At 34.1% G+C, this 18,212-nt stretch overlaps 1 pseudogene across 1 annotated transcript in view; it reads left to right on the plus strand.

Moving 5' to 3' along the window:
• The window catches only part of LOC143248084 (twitchin-like), a 66,071-nt pseudogene extending 48,244 nt beyond the window's left edge, over nt 1–17,827 (plus strand). The window contains exons 32-38 of the transcript XR_013026800.1: nt 3,739–3,881; nt 5,685–5,841; nt 6,460–6,582; nt 9,277–9,474; nt 10,497–10,610; nt 16,526–16,750; nt 17,136–17,827. The product of XR_013026800.1 is annotated as a twitchin-like (transcript). The remainder of the gene's footprint in view (nt 1–3,738; nt 3,882–5,684; nt 5,842–6,459; nt 6,583–9,276; nt 9,475–10,496; nt 10,611–16,525; nt 16,751–17,135) is intronic.
• Nucleotides 17,828–18,212: the final 385 nt, after the last annotated feature.

Here is an 18,212-nt window from a genome sequence, read left to right on the forward strand (position 1 = left end):
TGCTATATTCAATTTTTTTTTTGTTTCATTCCAAGATATTTTCATCTTTGTTACTTTAGATGCCCAGGAATCTTCCATCCATTCCCTGTCCAACCTATGGGTTTTATCCACTCATCTTGTGTGCTTGGTGCTGTTTGTGGTTCTGGATGAATCAGTCCCACCTCAATCACTTCTTGGGTCTTTTTCATTTTCATATGTAGTCTTTAATCACAGTTTAGTTTGCTGTTTCTGCATGTCAGGGTATACCCACATTACACATTCTTGTTTTTTGAAAGGCTATTATAGGTTATTTCAGCACAATTCAATCCCAGTTTCGTGCATTGCACTTTGGACATTTCTGGTGCCATATGTCTTTTTCTTTTTTGTATTGGTCTGCATTTTATATGACTTTCACTTCCTTGGGGGGGGGGATTTTACCAACACTATTCCTTGGATGTATAGCTTTGACTAGATACTTCATAAAGGAGGTAGTCTTTACATACTCATAGACTCCTTCCACATTCAGCTACATTTTCCAATTAGATGTATTCTTCCTGTACAATACCTCACATTTTCACTCCTTTGAGGCAGTATTTTTACACATCTCTCCAGTAGGACCATCCATTGATTTTCCTCTTCATTTCTTCGTTCCTTTTCTTCCATATGAGTTGATAGATTTTCATATTTCCTATGTTGTTTGGGTTTCCTGCTTTCTTCCTCTTTCTTTGATTGTTTCTCTTGCCTGATGCTCATCTCCACTGCTTAAGGGTTCTATCTGTAGGAAGTTTCAGGACTGTGTTTTTATCCCTTTCACACCCTAACATTTCATCCAGTCCTTAGTGCTTTCATTTGCTCTTTTCATTAGTCTGTATTTGACTAATGTTTTCTTTTGGCTATTCAATGGTGGTGGCTTCTGCCACTTACCAAAGGGATGTTTTTCTTGTTCCTTTTTGTTAGACAGTGGATCTTCCTTCACATGCTTCTCCTGAAGAGTCATGTTCCAAATGTTTGTCCTTGTTTCTCATTGCTTTTTCTGTCCTGTCACATTTTTTTCTCTTGGAATGACCTCTCAATTCCAAAAATATTTGATGGGTCTACTGCCTTTGGGGCTATTTCTACACATGAAGTGTTTGAATTTTGTATCCATTCCAAAGTAATTCTCTTTTGTTTCTGGCTTATGGTTCATCATTCCCTTGATATGGCTGTTAATAAAAAAGGATTACATCCAGTTTCTCATATTAGTTTATCTCCTCCCATCAGTTATTTTCCCAAAATGTTCATTCATCCATGTCACTACAGTTCAAGCCTTTCTAATTGATTGCCTGGTTGGTACAAATCTGGGTTTCTTTGGTTTTTCAGTTTGATTTTTTATAATGGATCATTTTTATTTAATTCCATTTCATAGCTCATGTAGTATAGTCCTTTCAACTTTTATATTTCATACTGTCTTCCACATTTCAGTTGGCTCTAAATGACCTTGTCAGTTCAGTACATGCTTTGGGTTTTTCAGTCGAATTCATCTTCCAATATTTCCTTCCCTTACTCCACAGTTTTGTCTGTGATTTTTATTTCCTTCCTCCCTGACTCATTAGGTTTGGGTTGTGATTTGATTGGTATTTTAATTCATTTTATCCTTTTTTCCATGATTGATTCCTCTTATCTCCACTCAGATCATGCACCTTTTCCCTGCATATCTAAATTGTAATCTGTTGGAGGTACTTTGTCTGTTGAACACTGGGACTACTCTACATATGTTCATTTTCCATTCTTTACTTTGGGTAGTTGTTTCTTTCTTGTTGGGGTACTGTCATCCTCTTGTTGATATCCTTCACTACTAACCCATGTACTATATGGATAAAGCAGAAGTGATAGCTGCTCATCCTTGCTATGCCTTGTATCAAATAAATCTGTATGGTCTACTTTTCAAAATAGGGTTTCATGGTCTCGGGTTGTGTTGTTCCTCCAGACTTTCCATCGTGGTTTCTCTCCCTTTTTTCTTCTAGTGGAGTTTTAGAGTCCTTACCACTTTCCAGTTCTAAGCTTTTAGGATGATGGACCATGGATGCATCCTCCTGAATGGGGTGATGAAATACAAAATGCAGATAATATTTACAAATGATGATAAACCCAGTCAGTTGATAGTTGGGTGGTTGTGATCTGCAGTTGAAAATGATGAGATACACTCCACTAAGTAACATGGAAGTAAGCTTTATATATGTAAAAATGGCTGGTGTGGGTAGAGAAAAACTCTATGTAGAGGCGTGAACAACATTTCAGCCTTCTTCGGTCGTCGTCAGGTTCACAAAGAAAGAAAGAGGTAACTGACCGATAGATGACCACACGTTTAAAGGTGGTTGTGTAATTGAGTGTAAGAATGTAGAGGGTGTGCTTAGATGTTTGAATATATATATATTTTAATATAGGTATAAAGGTGTTCCTTTGTATTGGTTTATTTTGGGCTTGAATTGTTGTATAAGTAAGGCTTTTTTAATTTTGTGTTTGTTCATGTTGTTTCTTTATTTAGTATTTGGGTGTTTTCTATGGTTATGTTGTGTTTATTTGATTTGCAGTGTTCGAAAATGTGTAAAGGTGACTTTTGTGTTCTTTGAATCTGGTTTCCATTTTTCTACGTGTTTCTCCAATATAGAAGTTGTGGCAGTTATCACATTGTATTTTATAAATAATGTTGGTGTGGTGTTTTTCAGTGTAGTTTTTACATAGTATAGACCTTAGTTTTATGCCTGGTTTTTGAATAAATTTGGTATTAACTGGAATGTCATATTTTGTTGCTAGTCTTTGCCAAATGTTGGGAGTAAGCTTTCAAAATTGCAATTCACCCCTTTGATTGGGATCCCTCATCCTACCCTGATGGGTGGTGGTTTTCTGTTGCTGGGTTGTGGATTTAGAGTTGAACCAATCAGCATAAGTCCTCACTCAAGTATTACAAATGTCTCTATTTTTTCACTCAATTCAACTGTTGTTACTTCATCTGTGTAGTGGATTACACTGGAAGTACTTGCAGATTACTGGGATTCTTCTCCTTTTTCTATCCTTCAATGATGATTATTTTTACAAGGAAGTTCCTGCATATGGGGCAGTTCTTGTCATTATATAATTGAGTGAATAATCTTATGTATCACAGACATCATTTCAATGCCATATGTCTAGTTCTTGTTGATGGAGGGGGGAGATATGAGATTCCTTCTGGTTTTATGAACTTGATGTGAAAATAGTATGATTCTCTTTCATACCCCAACCAGATGGCTGGGTTTTGAATTGTATTTGACTTGTTGGTAGTATGATCATTTTTCCTATCCACACATGGGTTGCAGTACCCGATGGCTAGATTTTGGATTGCAGTTGACTTACCAGAGATATGCATGGGTTTTAGGTTTAGTTAACTTGCCTTAATCTATTGAAAAGCCTTTCCAGAAGTTTGGAGGCTGTTATAGTAGCAAAGGGGTGACCAATTCCATATTAATGCCCATGGTTTTGGAATGATACATTCAACAAGCAAATATGGGTGTGATGGTCAGGTGTTCACATACTTTTGGCCATGCCATGTAGGTACCATACCTCAGTACACTGTACATGATATGATAAACTTTATTTATCTGTTTATGTATTTTGAGCTATCACACCTCATTACACACCCTAATATTAGTAGAGTTAATCTAATTATTGATACAATTCTAACTATTAAGATAATTTTGTTTATATATGTATATTTGATTAATTTATTTCATTGTCTTTGATAAGTACCTGTAGACAAAGCCATGATAGCTCCATCATTCAAGCAAAGCCTTGAGGATCTCAAAATTAGGGATGGAGAACCAGTTATTTTAAAGTGCATAGTATCAGGGGACCCAGAACCAAAGGTAGAATGGTTGAAAGAAGATAAAGTAAGGAAATTCTTTTTTTTTTTATACCTTCCTCATAATAATTAAAGTTACTATTCCTAAGACTTATATCCTTAATAGATTATTTACTAACAATACCAAATAGTCAACAGGAGTTTTTTATACTATTTAGGAATAGAAAGTAAAACATATTTTTCTTCCATAATTATATGCAATGATTGTTTTCAAAAAGTCCCATGTCATCTTTGTTTTAGGTTTACCCTTTAACTTTGTTTTCACATACCTGATAAACATTCCTTCAGTTCTTCTAAGTCTAGATAATGTTAATAGTACTGGTTATGGTTAGAAATACGGGATGTTATCATCCAATCAGAATGTTGTTGGTGGTTTAAGAGAAACATACTTCCACTTGGACTAAGTTAGACTTTGCATCAACCAGTTCAGTCTGGCCTTCACCAGCAAGGTTATGATTTAAGTAAGTGATATGGATTTGGGCTAAGTTAGACCATGTGTCAACCAGTTTAATATGACCTTCACTAGCAAGTAACCAACATTAATTTGAATTGTTAGACCATATAGACCAGTTTATGTTCAATCTGACCTTCACAAACAGGGTAAAATATACATTAAGTAACTGACATGTATTTTTATTAAGTTACACCATGTGTAGAGTAGTTCAGTCTGGCATTCACAAACAAGATTATACATTAAGTAACTGACATGTATTTGGACTAGGTTAGACCATATAGACCAATTTTATCTGGCATTCACAAACAAGATTATACATTAAGTAACTGACATGTATTTGGACTAGGTTAGACCATATAGACCAATTTTATCTGGCCTTCACAAACAAGATTATACATTAAGTAACTGACATGTATTTGGACTAGGTTAGACCATACAGACTAATTCTGTATGGCCTTCACAAACAAGATTATACATTAAGTAACTGACATGTATTTGGACTAGGTTAGACCATACAGACTAATTCTGTCTGGCCTTCACAAACAAGATTATACATTAAGTAACTGACATGTATTTGGACTAGGTTAGACCATACAGACTAATTCTGTCTGGCCTTCACAAACAAGATTATACATTAAGTAACTGACATGTATTTGGACTAGGTTAGACCATACAGACTAATTCTGTCTGGCCTTCACAAACAAGATTATACATTAAGTAACTGACATGTATTTGGACTAGGTTAGACCATATAGACCAATTCTGTCTGGCCTTCACAAACAAGATTATACATTAAGTAACTGACATGTATTTGGACTAGGTCAGACCATATAGACGAATTTTGTCTGGCCTTCACCAACAAGATTATACATTAAGTAACTGACATGTATTTGGACTAGGTTAGACCATATAGACCAATTTTGTCTGGCCTTCACCAACAAGATTATACATTAAGTAACTGACATGTATTTGGACTAGGTTATACCATATAGACCAATTCTGTCTGGCCTTCACCAACAATATTATACAATAAGTAACTGACATGTATTTGGACTAGGTTAGACCATATAGACCAATTCTGTCTGGCCTTCACAAACAAGATTATACATTAAGTAACTGACATGTATTTGGACTAGGTTAGACCATATAGACCAATTTTGTCTGGCCTTCACAAACAAGATTATACATTAAGTAACTGACATGTATTTGGACTAGGTTATACCATATAGACCAATTCTGTATGACTTTCACCAACAAGGTTATACATTAAATAATTGATATGAATATTAATTAAGTTATGTCATATGTAAACCAGTTAAGCCTGGCCTTCACCAACAAGATTATACATTAAGTAATTAACATGGAATTTTTTATCAGATTCTTCACTCCTCAGAAATTATTGACTTAAAGTATAAAAATGGTGTTGCCACCCTGATGATTTCTGAAGCCTTCCCTGAAGATGAGGGTGTATACATATGTAGAGCTTCAAATCCTTTAAATACTATCTCTACCAAGTGCAAGTTAACAGTCCTTCGTAAGTGCTGTGCAATTTCAGACATTTTGCATTTTGTCTTTAATAACATCATAATAGAAACAGATTTGCTGAATATGTTTTGTATTTTATAATTAACTTCTTTATCAGAGTTGTTTTCTTGACAAACATTTTAAATTGTTTTGTTTAGCCTGAATAAACACATTACAAATGATATTTATAGAAAAAAACCTGAATTGCATTCTTAACATTAAATTTTGCTAGAGAAAATAGTTAGTTAAGAAAACTATAAATTTGTTTAAGTGATAATATAATTAATATTCTAAAGCTTAGAAGTACATCCAAGTCATATGATCATTTCTTTGTGTTTTGTTTTTTTTTACATCTATGAAGGTTGAATATTCATGTTAGTAATGTCCAAAAGGAAGTAACTATATACTTTCTTATCTCTAAATGCCTACCTTAATTGTTATGTAAGTTTTCAAACATTGTAAAAGCCACTCTTCCTGAACCAACATCAACACAGAAATAAACATGTAAGATTCTTTAAACTTTATTTTTAAAATGTGACAGAGAAAGAAAATGGTACTTTGAAGAAAGACTATACTTATAGCTCTGAAACACTCCCAGTTGAATATATTAAACATTTGGTTGTTATAGCTATGGAGAGAGGAGCAACAGCTGATAAAGTAGTTGAAAACAAACCTCCTAGAATCACAGAACATCTGAAAAGCTTTGTTCTTAAAGATGGAGATCCAGTAACCCTGCAGTGTACAATTAAATGTAAGTATTTTTGTTCTTACAAGAGTATGGTACAAAATATATAAAGTAATTTTTTCTGTTTGATTCTTTTAATATTCTGAAAGAAATAATTCCTCTTGTATGCCATGCAAGCACATGTATTGTAAGGAAAGAAATTCAAACTTATAGGACTGAAAAATATAAGATTGCTCTTCAGTTTCTTTCAGAAATGAGTTTAGCTTTTAGTTCCATTTAACTTGTCACTTTGATATGCATTGTTATGATATAGTTTACACTGCTACTTACAGTAATGTTTCTTGTTCACCTGTACAGACTATTAAGGTCTGTTCTGATACAGTTTATATTGCTATTTGATTATAATACTTATTCACTTGTACAAGCTGTTGAAGTCTGCTCTGATCTTCCCATTACTACTTGATACTAACGTTAATCAGTCATCTGTATGAACTATTAAGGCTTGTTTTGATATAATTCACACTGCTGCTTGACAGTAATGTTTTTGTTCACATGAAAGATCAAAATAATTTCATTAAAGTCAAATATTTAAAAAAACTGGCATACATTTTAACACAGTCTACTGTTTTTCTCATTGGTTATCCTTTTTTATTATATTATGTTAATTGTTTCTATTTTCTGCAGGAAATAAAATTGTGGTTTGTATTTTCACTTTTAGAGAGCCTGTATTTCTATTTTTAAATAATGTACACTGCTGGCCAAAATCTTAAGGCCAATGAACATAAAGAAAAAAATATGCATTTTGTGTTTTTGGACTGAACCACTTATTTGAGTAGAGCTTCGAAAGATGAAAATAAGAAAAGAGAAAATAAAACTAAAAAACGTTTTTAGCATTTAATAGGGAAAATGTGAACACTATAAAATTAGGCTAAATACTAGCTGGTCATAAATTTAAGGCCATACCAAAAATTAACTGACATGTATTTGGACTAGGTTAAACCATATAGACCAATTTTGTCTAGGAAATGCACAACAAGAGGTCTCAGTAGTGAGTTGCACAGCCGTCATTGCAAATAACCTCAAACATTCACTTTGGCATGGTCGATATAAGCGTTTGCAGAAGGCTGGCTGCACTGTTATTCGAAGTCTTAAACAGGGTAGAAAATGCCCAACAAGAGGTCTCAGTAGTGAGTTGCACGGTCATCATTGCACATAACTTTAAAAAATTAACTTTGGTATGCCGATATAAGCATTTCCAGAAGGCTGGCACAATGTTATTTCAAGTGGTGAAGTTGGCTTCACAAAGGTCATTTACTGTTTGGAATTAACGTCCATTTCTATAGACTTCCCTTGCCATCCACCCCCACTTATTTTCAATGGGTTCAGTTCGAGCAATTATGCTGGATGATCCAAAAGAATCACGTTATTCACCATGAAAAAGTCCTTTGTCCTGCAGGTATTGTGGATTGCAGCGTTGTCCTGCTGAAAGATCCAGTCATTTACACACAAGCAAGGGCCTTCAGTCAATAAGAATGCTCTCTCCAACATGCCAATGTAGCCAGCTGCTGTTTGACGCCCCTATATAACTTGAAGCTCTATTGTTCCATGGAAGGAGAAAGCACCCCAGATCATGATGGAATCTCCACTGTGTCGTGTAGAACATGTCTCCGGTGGGATATCCTTATCGTGCCAGTAATGTTGGAAGCCATTTGGACCATCCAGGTTAAATTTTTCTCATCAGAGAACAAAACTTTTATCCTCTTTTCTACGTCACATGTTTGGTGCTTCTCAGCAAAATTTAACCAAGCTGTTTTGTGGTGTGGAAGGAGGCATGGCCTTTGAAGACGTTTACGGTTTTTAAAGTCTTTCTCTCGTAGATGCCGTCTTATTGTTCTTGAGCTGCATTGTGCATCCGTAAGGGCCTTAATCTGGTTCGACGATCGGCACCCATCTTGCCGAACAACCCATCGAATACTTCTGCTCAACGCCGGCGGAATTTATTTGGGCCAACCACTTGAAATTCTCGTTCCGTATCCCTCAGGGTTTTTAAAGAAATTTGCAACAACAGTTTTACTAAACCCAATCTCACTAGCAATAGTATGTTGAGAGAGACCTTGCTTTTGCATTTGCAGCTCAACAATTCTGCCATGTTCAAACTCTGTCAACTTTTTAGCCTTTGCTATGTTTTTACCTAATGTAACACAGGAGATGTCAGTGGGAGATGTTGACAACGCTAGTGCTTGAGCACAAATGTCTAAATTTCATTATGTGTTTACCGATTAATGCTTCATTTCAGTTTGGTCTTAAACTTTTGTCCAGCTAGTATTCAGGCTAATTTCATAGTGTTCACATTTTCCCTATTAAATGCTAAAAAAGTTTTTTAGTTTTATTTTCCCTTATCTTATTTTCATCTTTTGAAGCTCTACTCAAATAAGTGGTTCAGTCTAACAACGTAAAATGCATATTCTTTTTTTATGTTTATTGGCCTTAAAATTTTGGCCAGCAGTGTATGTGTTTTAAATACAGTGTATTTTAGTTTTTAAGTGTTCTGTAGTTTAAGTTAAGAAAAGTTTATGTTTTAACTCTTTCAGAAAAAAATCAAACATGCATTAAAATCATAACAAAAATAATAAAAATATACTGAAAGCTCATTGTTCGTTAGTTGAGATATGTTAGTTCTGTTATAACGTTAAGCCTTATTAAGATTTATCAGGGAGTCATTCAAGACCTAGACTGAAAAAAGTCTTCTGAACATTAAAGGTCCCTCAAAGTTTGATGTGGTTTGGCTTCACAATGACAAAGAAATCAAACCCAGCAAGGATTTTGACTACAGGCATGATGGTGATAATTACCAGCTAGTGATCAGTGAGATTTTCCCTGAAGACAGTGGATTCTACACATGTGAAGCTTTCAATGATGCAGGCGAAGCATTTAGCAGCTGCACGTTGCTAGTTATAGGTAACTTAATCAGCTAATTTTGTGAAAGTTATTTACATATAATACTGAAATGTGTTCTTTCCAGATTTGAATTTAAAAACTATTATGCTAACTATTTCAAAAGGTATTTTACTAAAAGTAATTAAATAACATTTTTGTATCTCAGAATGGCTGGTATGGGTATTAACACTTTTATTGATAAGCAGAAAACAATGTTTGGACCTTCCTAGGTCATCTTAAGGTTAACCTGAACGTTGTTATCAATAAAAGTGTTCATACCCATACCATCTGTTCTGATATACATTTTTAGTTCAAGTGGATTTCTTGTCATCAAGAAAGAACATTTTTAATGTGTCTTTTTTTTTTAATAGTGTTGCCCTTTGTGTTATTTTGTTTGTCTAAATCATTAAGCTACATATAGATAGTCTAATATGAGCATTCATTTTACTGCATCATAATGTGTGAAACAAAAGAATATTAAGTATTACAGTGTTAAGTATTACATTAATATTATGTAAATACACAAACTGATGAAAGAAGACTCAAGAACAGTCTGAGATTTACTGTGAGAGAAAATAGCTTACAACTGTTTGAAAATTTAAGAAAATGCTTCATATAGCCTCAAATTTCTTTCTAACATTGATGAATTTGAACATTTAAACTAATTCTGAATGGAAATCATGGACTTGTAATAAAACGTTAACATTATCTTCAAGTTATTTTACTCTTTTGGATTAATTGTCCATAATTTATTTAATTTTGACTAACTTTGAAAAAAATGTCACTGGATATATTATTTTTTTACTGGTACCATCTTTATAGTGAATTATAATTTTAAAATTTATTCCCCAATATCTCCCAAAAGCATTAGAAATATTTGGAATAAAATATATTAAAGATTTCAGTTACTCTGGGTAATATTTAAATTGTGAGTTTTACATTAGTCTGGAAGTCAAACATTTGTAAGTGAATCTAGCTTTTGAAATGTTTAATAGTTTGGATATTTACCAGTTTTTATTCTAAGATTGTTTGTTTTCTCTCAGTACCTAAAGAGCCTTTGAAAGGTCCTGTATTTGTAGAATTTCCACAGTCTGCTACTGTTGTTGAAAACCAACCAGTTACTTTTAAAGTCACAACAGAAAAGAAAGCTGTCTCAGGTTTGTATAGAAAACTTCTCTGGTTGATACAGTATTTGTTGAGTCAAGTACAAAAATATAGTAGAATAAAAAAAGATGTTTTTAAAGAGTTGGATAGCCCTTGTCAGTGAATTCAAAATTGTGGAAGGCCCACAGTATGAACATATACAATTATTAAAAGAGAAAAAAAAACAAAAAAACTGCCTGTATTTTGTGATGTGTTTATGAGGTTTCACTGCTTACTCTAAGCCTATACAACCATAAAAACTACACAACAAAAGGTTTTAAAGTATGCTTGTATATAAGTGTGTTTATATTAGGTTACTATAGGCCATAATACAAAAGTTCAGACAACCCTAACAATGCAATATAATAACAGGCTTCAAAGTGTGTATTAGGATATTACTGGCCATAATACCCAAGTGCAGACAACCCTGCCAACTCTGTGTAACAAAAGATGTATGTAGATGTGCAGTTGCGTGTGTACAAAGTTGCTACTACCCATAATACCATCATCCAAACAATTCAAACTCATTATAATACTTGATTTCAAAGTATGTTCATATATACTGTATATAATATATGATGCTGTTGTTGTCTGTAATCTAGACAATGTTACCTTCTCACATTTTGATGTTTTCTTCTCTGTTGATAAATGTATACAAATCTTTTACTGTGTTGAATTTGATAGATGAGTACAATTTAATGTTTTGAGTGTCTTATATGTATACACACCTTCTACAGTGTTGAGTTTGATAGGTGTGTATATATATATCTTGTGCTGTGTTGAGTTTGATAGTTTCTAGGCCTTTGATAATTGTATATATACATTGTAATATATAAATATTGTTCTGTTACAATATATTACTCTACTTCTGCAAATTCTAAAAATTATTAAAATCAGTCAATTCCAGCAGAAGGAAGATAAAAAGCTTGTAGCATGCAGATCACCATGTGTCAATCCTCCACCAATAAGAGTGTGACATGACATGTGACTTCCTCTATTCAGACTTTCTTTGTTTTGATGCTCTTCCTATGTATTGTTTTCATGATTTCAATAGTTTAATATCCACAGTAGAACATGTGACTCCCTCTATTCAGACTTTCTTTGTTTTGATGCTCTTCCTATGTATTGTTTTCATGATTTCAATAGTTTAATATCCACAGTAGAACATGTGACTCCCTCTATTCAGATTTTCTTTGTTTTGATGCTCTTCCTATGTATTGTTTTCATGATTTCAATAGTTTAATATCCACAGTAGAACATGTGACTCCCTCTCTTCAGACTTTCTTTGTTTTGATGCTCTTCCTATGTATTGTTTTCATGATTTCAATAGTTTAATATCCACAGTAGAACATGTGACTCCCTCTATTCAGACTTTCTTTGTTTTGATGCTCTTCCTATGTATTGTTTTCATGATTTCAATAGTTTAATATCCACAGTAGAACATGTGACTCCCTCTATTCAGACTTTCTTTGTTTTGATGCTCTTCCTATGTATTGTTTTCATGATTTCAATAGTTTAATATCCACAGTAGAACATGTGACTCCCTCTATTCAGACTTTCTTTGTTTTGATGCTCTTCCTATGTATTGTTTTCATGATTTTAATAGTTTAATATCCACAGTAGAACATGTGACTCCCTCTATTCAGACTTTCTTTGTTTTGATGCTCTTCCTATGTATTGTTTTCATGATTTCAATAGTTTAATATCCACAGTAGAACATGTGACTCCCTCTATTCAGACTTTCTTTGTTTTGATGCTCTTCCTATGTATTGTTTTCATGATTTCAATAGTTTAATATCCACAGTAGAACATGTGACTCCCTCTATTCAGACTTTCTTTTTTTTGATGCTCTTCCTATGTATTGTTTTCATGATTTCAATAGTTTAATATCCACAGTAGAACATGTGACTCCCTCTATTCAGACTTTCTTTGTTTTGATGCTCTTCCTATGTATTGTTTTCATGATTTCAATAGTTTAATATCCACAGTAGAACATGTGACTCCCTCTATTCAGACTTTCTTTGTTTTGATGCTCTTCCTATGTATTGTTTTCATGATTTCAATAGTTTAATATCCACAGTAGAACATGTGACTCCCTCTATTCAGACTTTCTTTGTTTTGATGCTCTTCCTATGTATTGTTTTCATGATTTCAATAGTTTAATATCCACAGTAGAACATGTGACTCCCTCTATTCAGACTTTCTTTGTCTTGATGCTCTTCCTCTGTATTGTTTTCATGATTTCAATAGTTTAATTTCCAGATTTCTTCATTATTATTTTTCTTTACATTGAAGAAATCTTTTAATCTAATTTCCCAGTCTTTTTTTTATTCACACATATTTTCACATCAAACACTTTTGTTTTATATATTTATTTCTACAATGAATTTTAAGGTTCGTGATCCCACTTTGATTTTGTGCCACTAATCCTCCTGAACAAGCCAAATGTGTTCAGGCTGAAAAAGATTTTATTTCCTTTTTACTCGACTGGATTTTGGCATGTCTTTTGTTACCCCTCCAGCACAATCAATTAAGGCTAAAACATTATTTTTCAACATGGTTTCTCAGGTATGTGATGTTTTATCCAGTTCCCCGATTTTCTGTGATTCCTTATTACCTCCGTGTTTGTTGTTTTGTCATCTCTGATTCTTGCTTAACGCATGCATTTTCACTGTTGTAGGGATCTTAAGTCATGATGTGACCTTGCCTTGGATTTGTTTGGTACCTCTTCCTTTTGAGGATGGTACATATGACCCCTCTGCAATATCTTTTTTATCATGTATCTGAGACTTTGGAATCATGTGTATAATCTGTGTGTCAGCACTCTACCCTTTCCTCTTTGGTGGCACATTTGTTGCAGTTGGAGCCACAAAAAGTCCCCTATTCCTATCTTCCCCTGATCCTTTTCTATCTCTTCCTCCTTTCAGTGGTTTCTCATCTCGTTTTTTTATTTAGTATCGATGAGCATGTTTGTAACAGTACCAGGGACTAACCAGTGGGAGCTGTATGTTTTTTTTATCATTTGGTATCTTTCACTGATTCATGTTCCCTTTAGGTTTATCAAAGGGACTTGTCCTCCTACTTCTTTCCCCATCTCCTTCATATCAGGTATCTTTCTCTTTCCCTGTGACCTGAGATCCTCTCTCCAGCCAGTGTTTTTCCAGTGTGGTAAAAGATTTTCCATCGCAACATGTCACTGTACCTGTTTATCAGATTTCTCTTGATTTTATTCTATCCTGTTTGTTGTCCTCATGATAAACTGGAGACTGACAGCCTTTACTAGGTTTGTCTCACCTCACTCTAATTTTCAGTGTATCCTGTTTTACCTTGTAGTCATTTCTCACACTTAGATGAGCTTTTTCTCCCAGCTTATAGATTACCACAAAGAATGTTGCAAATGCTTGTTTACATATCCAGGTTTCTCATCACTCCTAACCTTCTATTTGATTTGTTCTTCAGAGGGTGGTCTTTCTGTTTCATGCACTGACCTTCAGGTATGCTGTGGCTTTGTATGTTTGTTGAGCAGTCAGAACACTGATTTTCCACTGTTTGCTCTTAGGTTGCACTTTCCTCATTTTTTGGATGACTGGTTACTATTAACTCATTCCAAACAGGAACCAGCCTGTTACTTGCATCAGGTGCTTTTGGAGGCAGCTATAGTGGGCTGGTAAATCAAGTTGGATAAGACCTTACTGCATCTTATCCAATATTTTCTCCATTTGGGTGTTCTCTCTCTCAAGTTGGATAAGTCCTTACTGCATCTTATCCAATATTTTCTCCATTTGGGTGTTCTCTCTCTCAAGTTGGATAAGTCCTTACTGCATCTTATCCAATATTTTCTCCATTTGGGTGTTCTCTCTCTCAAGTTGGATAAGTCCTTACTGCATCTTATCCAATATTTTTTCTCCATTTGGTGTTCTCTCTCTCAAGTTGGATAAGTCCTTACTGCATCTTATCCAATATTTTCTCCATTTGGGTGTTCTCTCTCTCAAGTTGGATAAGTCACTGCATCTTATCCAATATTTTCTCCATTTGGGTGTTCTCTCTCTCAAGTTGGATAAGTCCTTACTGCATCTTATCCAATATTTTCTCCATTTGGGTGTTCTCAATGTGCATCTAAGTAGGGTCCATCCTACTCCTCTTCTACTTTGTTTATGGGTTTTTAGTTTTTTACAGTTCATGAGTTACTGTTGCATTTGAGGGTGTAGTCTTTCATGGTAGCCCTTATCTCCTTAGGTCAGGGTTCATGTGCAGGCTCTTCATGACCAGTGGAATCTCACAAACGTTCTTTGTTCTTATTACCCTGATCTACAATCAGAATCAATGGTTAAATATGACTGGCACATCAGCAGATGTCCTGCTTCTTCCTACTTGTCCTACATGGAAGCAGCTCTTTGGAGATGGAGACTTGGGATGTTCAGATGGAAGATTTGAGATTTTGGTCTGTGGCCGAGAGATCTTATCACATAAATGTCCTGAAGCTTCTTGCTATACATCATGTTTTGGTTCATTTTCTCCATCTAGTAATTATCCATTCTTACTTTTCTTCAGTGGTTGCTTATCTCTATCACCAGGGAGGAACCTATTCTCAATCCCTCTGTATTCATACGTTGGATTTTCTTTTGGGGCTTACATGCTTGATATTCAAATTTTTGTGTACTATGTTCCATGTGCTTTCTCTTTGGTTATGGATTAGAATTTTGCCCAGATGAATTTTTTCCAATGGAATGGTTGTTCAATCCTTTTGTTCCTCAGTGGCTTTGACTTCAGTGGGGTACTCCTCAAGAGAAGGCTTTTGCTATGTCTATTAACCAAAAATTGCCTTGGTTTTGGTCTCCATTACTTTATCATTTTGCTCTGGCTATTGATGTTTTCAACTAGGATTGGACCAACATATTTTTCTGTCATCCCATTCTCCTCCTTTTACAGGTGCTTTTGGTCATCCTTGATGCTACAGGTTCAGTCCTTCTTATAGTTCCTTCCTGGGCATCTCAGCTGTGATTTCCATGGCTTTTCCAGCTTCATCTTCACCTTCCTCCTCAGCTACCTCTTCCTCTGACTCCATACTTTCTTTGCAACCCTTAGTAACTAGTGTTTCATCTGGACCTTCTTATCCTCCATCTTCATGCCTGGTTCTATTCTGGTCATGGATGAGGAGATCAACTTTTCAGTGGTTTGCTTCTTTTCTGGATTGTTTCATTTGCTTCCCCCCTTTCTATGGAAGTTTCTTAATGCAAATAGAATATTTTGCTTCATTGGTTTCTGGGTTCAAGGTTTTCCCCCCTCATTAACTCACTGTTCTCTGTCATGTAGAATACCTCATTTGACTTTTGGATTGGGGGTTTCCTGGTTCCTTAATCTTGAATTTTCAGGTGGCTCTGACCCCCACACCTTTCCTTTTTCCCAGTTATATAGGTATTTATTTCTCCTATACTTTACTAGTTGTTCCTACCAGATTCTTCAACAGTTTCTTCTCCCTTGGAAGGTGTATTTAAATATTGTTCTGTTTGACATAATTTCCTGTTTGTTGAAATTTCATTTGTGTTCTTATCCTGCTTCTCAAATTTTCAGTTGCCTTTTGTTAAAGTTATAATTCTGTGACAGTGCAACTGACCATTCAGGACTGGATTCATAACAAAAGTGAAGAAGCAGCAGTGATATAGAAATTATGGAATAAATCTATATAAAATTAATATATTTTTATTTTAGTTATATATAGGAGTTTTATGTTCTTGGTTTTTCAGATTGATGAATCATTTTGGTAATTCATTTATAATTTAATCAGAGTTGTACTGGGTTGACTGACTGACATTTAATCAGAGTTGTACTGGGTTGACTGACTCTGGTGAAAATTTCCACTCCTGTTTGCATCTAGTAGAAATTAAAAGAATAATGTCTGTTAAGCCTAAAATATGTTTCTTCTGTTCAGTACGTTGGCTCAAAGATGGGAAACCCTTAGAAGAGGAAAGTCCAAGGCATAAGATCACTAAGAAAGGTCATTCTTTTACTCTGAAAATCCCATCAACATTAGAAGCTGATGTTGGACAGTATACCGTCATTACCTCAGACAGCTCAGGAGAAAGTAGTGCTACCTTCTCACTCAATGTCTTAAAGGAAGGAGATATTTGAATCTAGGAACTTTTTTTCTTATAAGGTATGACCTTACAAAGTGTGGATTTTTCTCATTTAATGTTTTATATAATTGATAAAAAAAATCAGTGTTTGTAGTTTCATGTTACTTTTGACTCACAAAATAAATGTTCTAACATGCTACTCCAGTTGATCAGTAATTACCTTTATTAATAATTGTTAATTGTCCAACAGGTTTAACTCAATATTCTCTCAATTTGACTAATTGCTTTTAATCATGAAATGTGTACTGACCCAACTTAGGTATGATTTTGTTATTGTTGTTTTATTTCTTTCCTTTAACTACGAAAAAGTGAAAACACTGAATATTTTTTTTTCACTTTAGTACTGGAAATAAAATTTATGATTTCATTTTAGAATCATTATTAACACATTTTCTGGTTTTTTAGGCTTCAGAAAAAGAAGAAAAAAAACAACATAGAGAAAAAACACTTTTAATCCTTACCCAGTCATTTGTCTTCTCACGGACACCATCAAATGAACTTCCTAAGTACTCCTCCTTTTTAGATTTGGTTTGGTTTCAGTTTCATGTTTAAAGAACTATGTCAGCTCTTAAGTGAAATTTTGTAAGAAATGTCTCTTCTGTGTGATACATTTTCACTTGAATAGTAGCATCCAAGCAATTGTTCCATAAGTTTGATTCTCATAAAAATAAGTCAAATGTGTTGCTGTTATTTTGAAACAATAAATAATAACCACAGTTGTTGTGGTCCCAAATAGAGATAACTTCATATGTGTTAGGTATAAAATTAAAGTTACTATGTACTAACTGTTGAGAAATACTGTAAGTAATAATTAATTCTGTATATGTTTTGGTGATGAATAAATTAAACACTAGAGCATTAGGAATAACTTGTATGTAGATGAACGAATTAACAAAATATTGTAGAAGTAAGCTTAGTTACCTTAGCATTCATTTAAGAGCTGCTGTGTAAACTTGGAAAAACATGGTGATATGGTGTACTAAAGAGAAATTGATGGACACATTTCTGTTAAAATGTTTGTTGAGTGATTGTAACCCTTCAAGTATCTGTTTTATTTGTGATAGATCCTCTAATGTGAATAAAAATTATGAAATGTATTCTTTTCAAAGTTTTCCTTGAATTCAGAATTGTAATATGCTCATTTGCTCAACTAACAAGGCTTAATTAAAGCTGGATGTTGTTATTTTAAAGTAATAGGAATATTTACAACTTGAATACGTATTTTAAGTAATGTATAAAACAAGTTAAGTGTGATAAACATTACACTACAAACAACTAAATGTGATAAAAATAATCTGTAAAGCAAGTTTAGTTTCATAAACATTACAATATAAACAACTGAATGTGATAAAGGTAATGTATTGTTTGTTTTGTTTTTGAATTTCACAAAAACTACTCGAGGGCTATCTCAGCTAGCTGTCCCTAATTTAGCAGTCTAAGACTAGAGGGAAGGCAGCTAGTTATCACCACCCACTGCCAACT

The sequence above is a fragment of the Tachypleus tridentatus genome, chromosome 4 (assembly GCF_004210375.1).
Source record: "Tachypleus tridentatus isolate NWPU-2018 chromosome 4, ASM421037v1, whole genome shotgun sequence".
In the NCBI taxonomy this organism is placed as follows: Eukaryota; Metazoa; Arthropoda; class Merostomata; order Xiphosura; family Limulidae; genus Tachypleus; species Tachypleus tridentatus.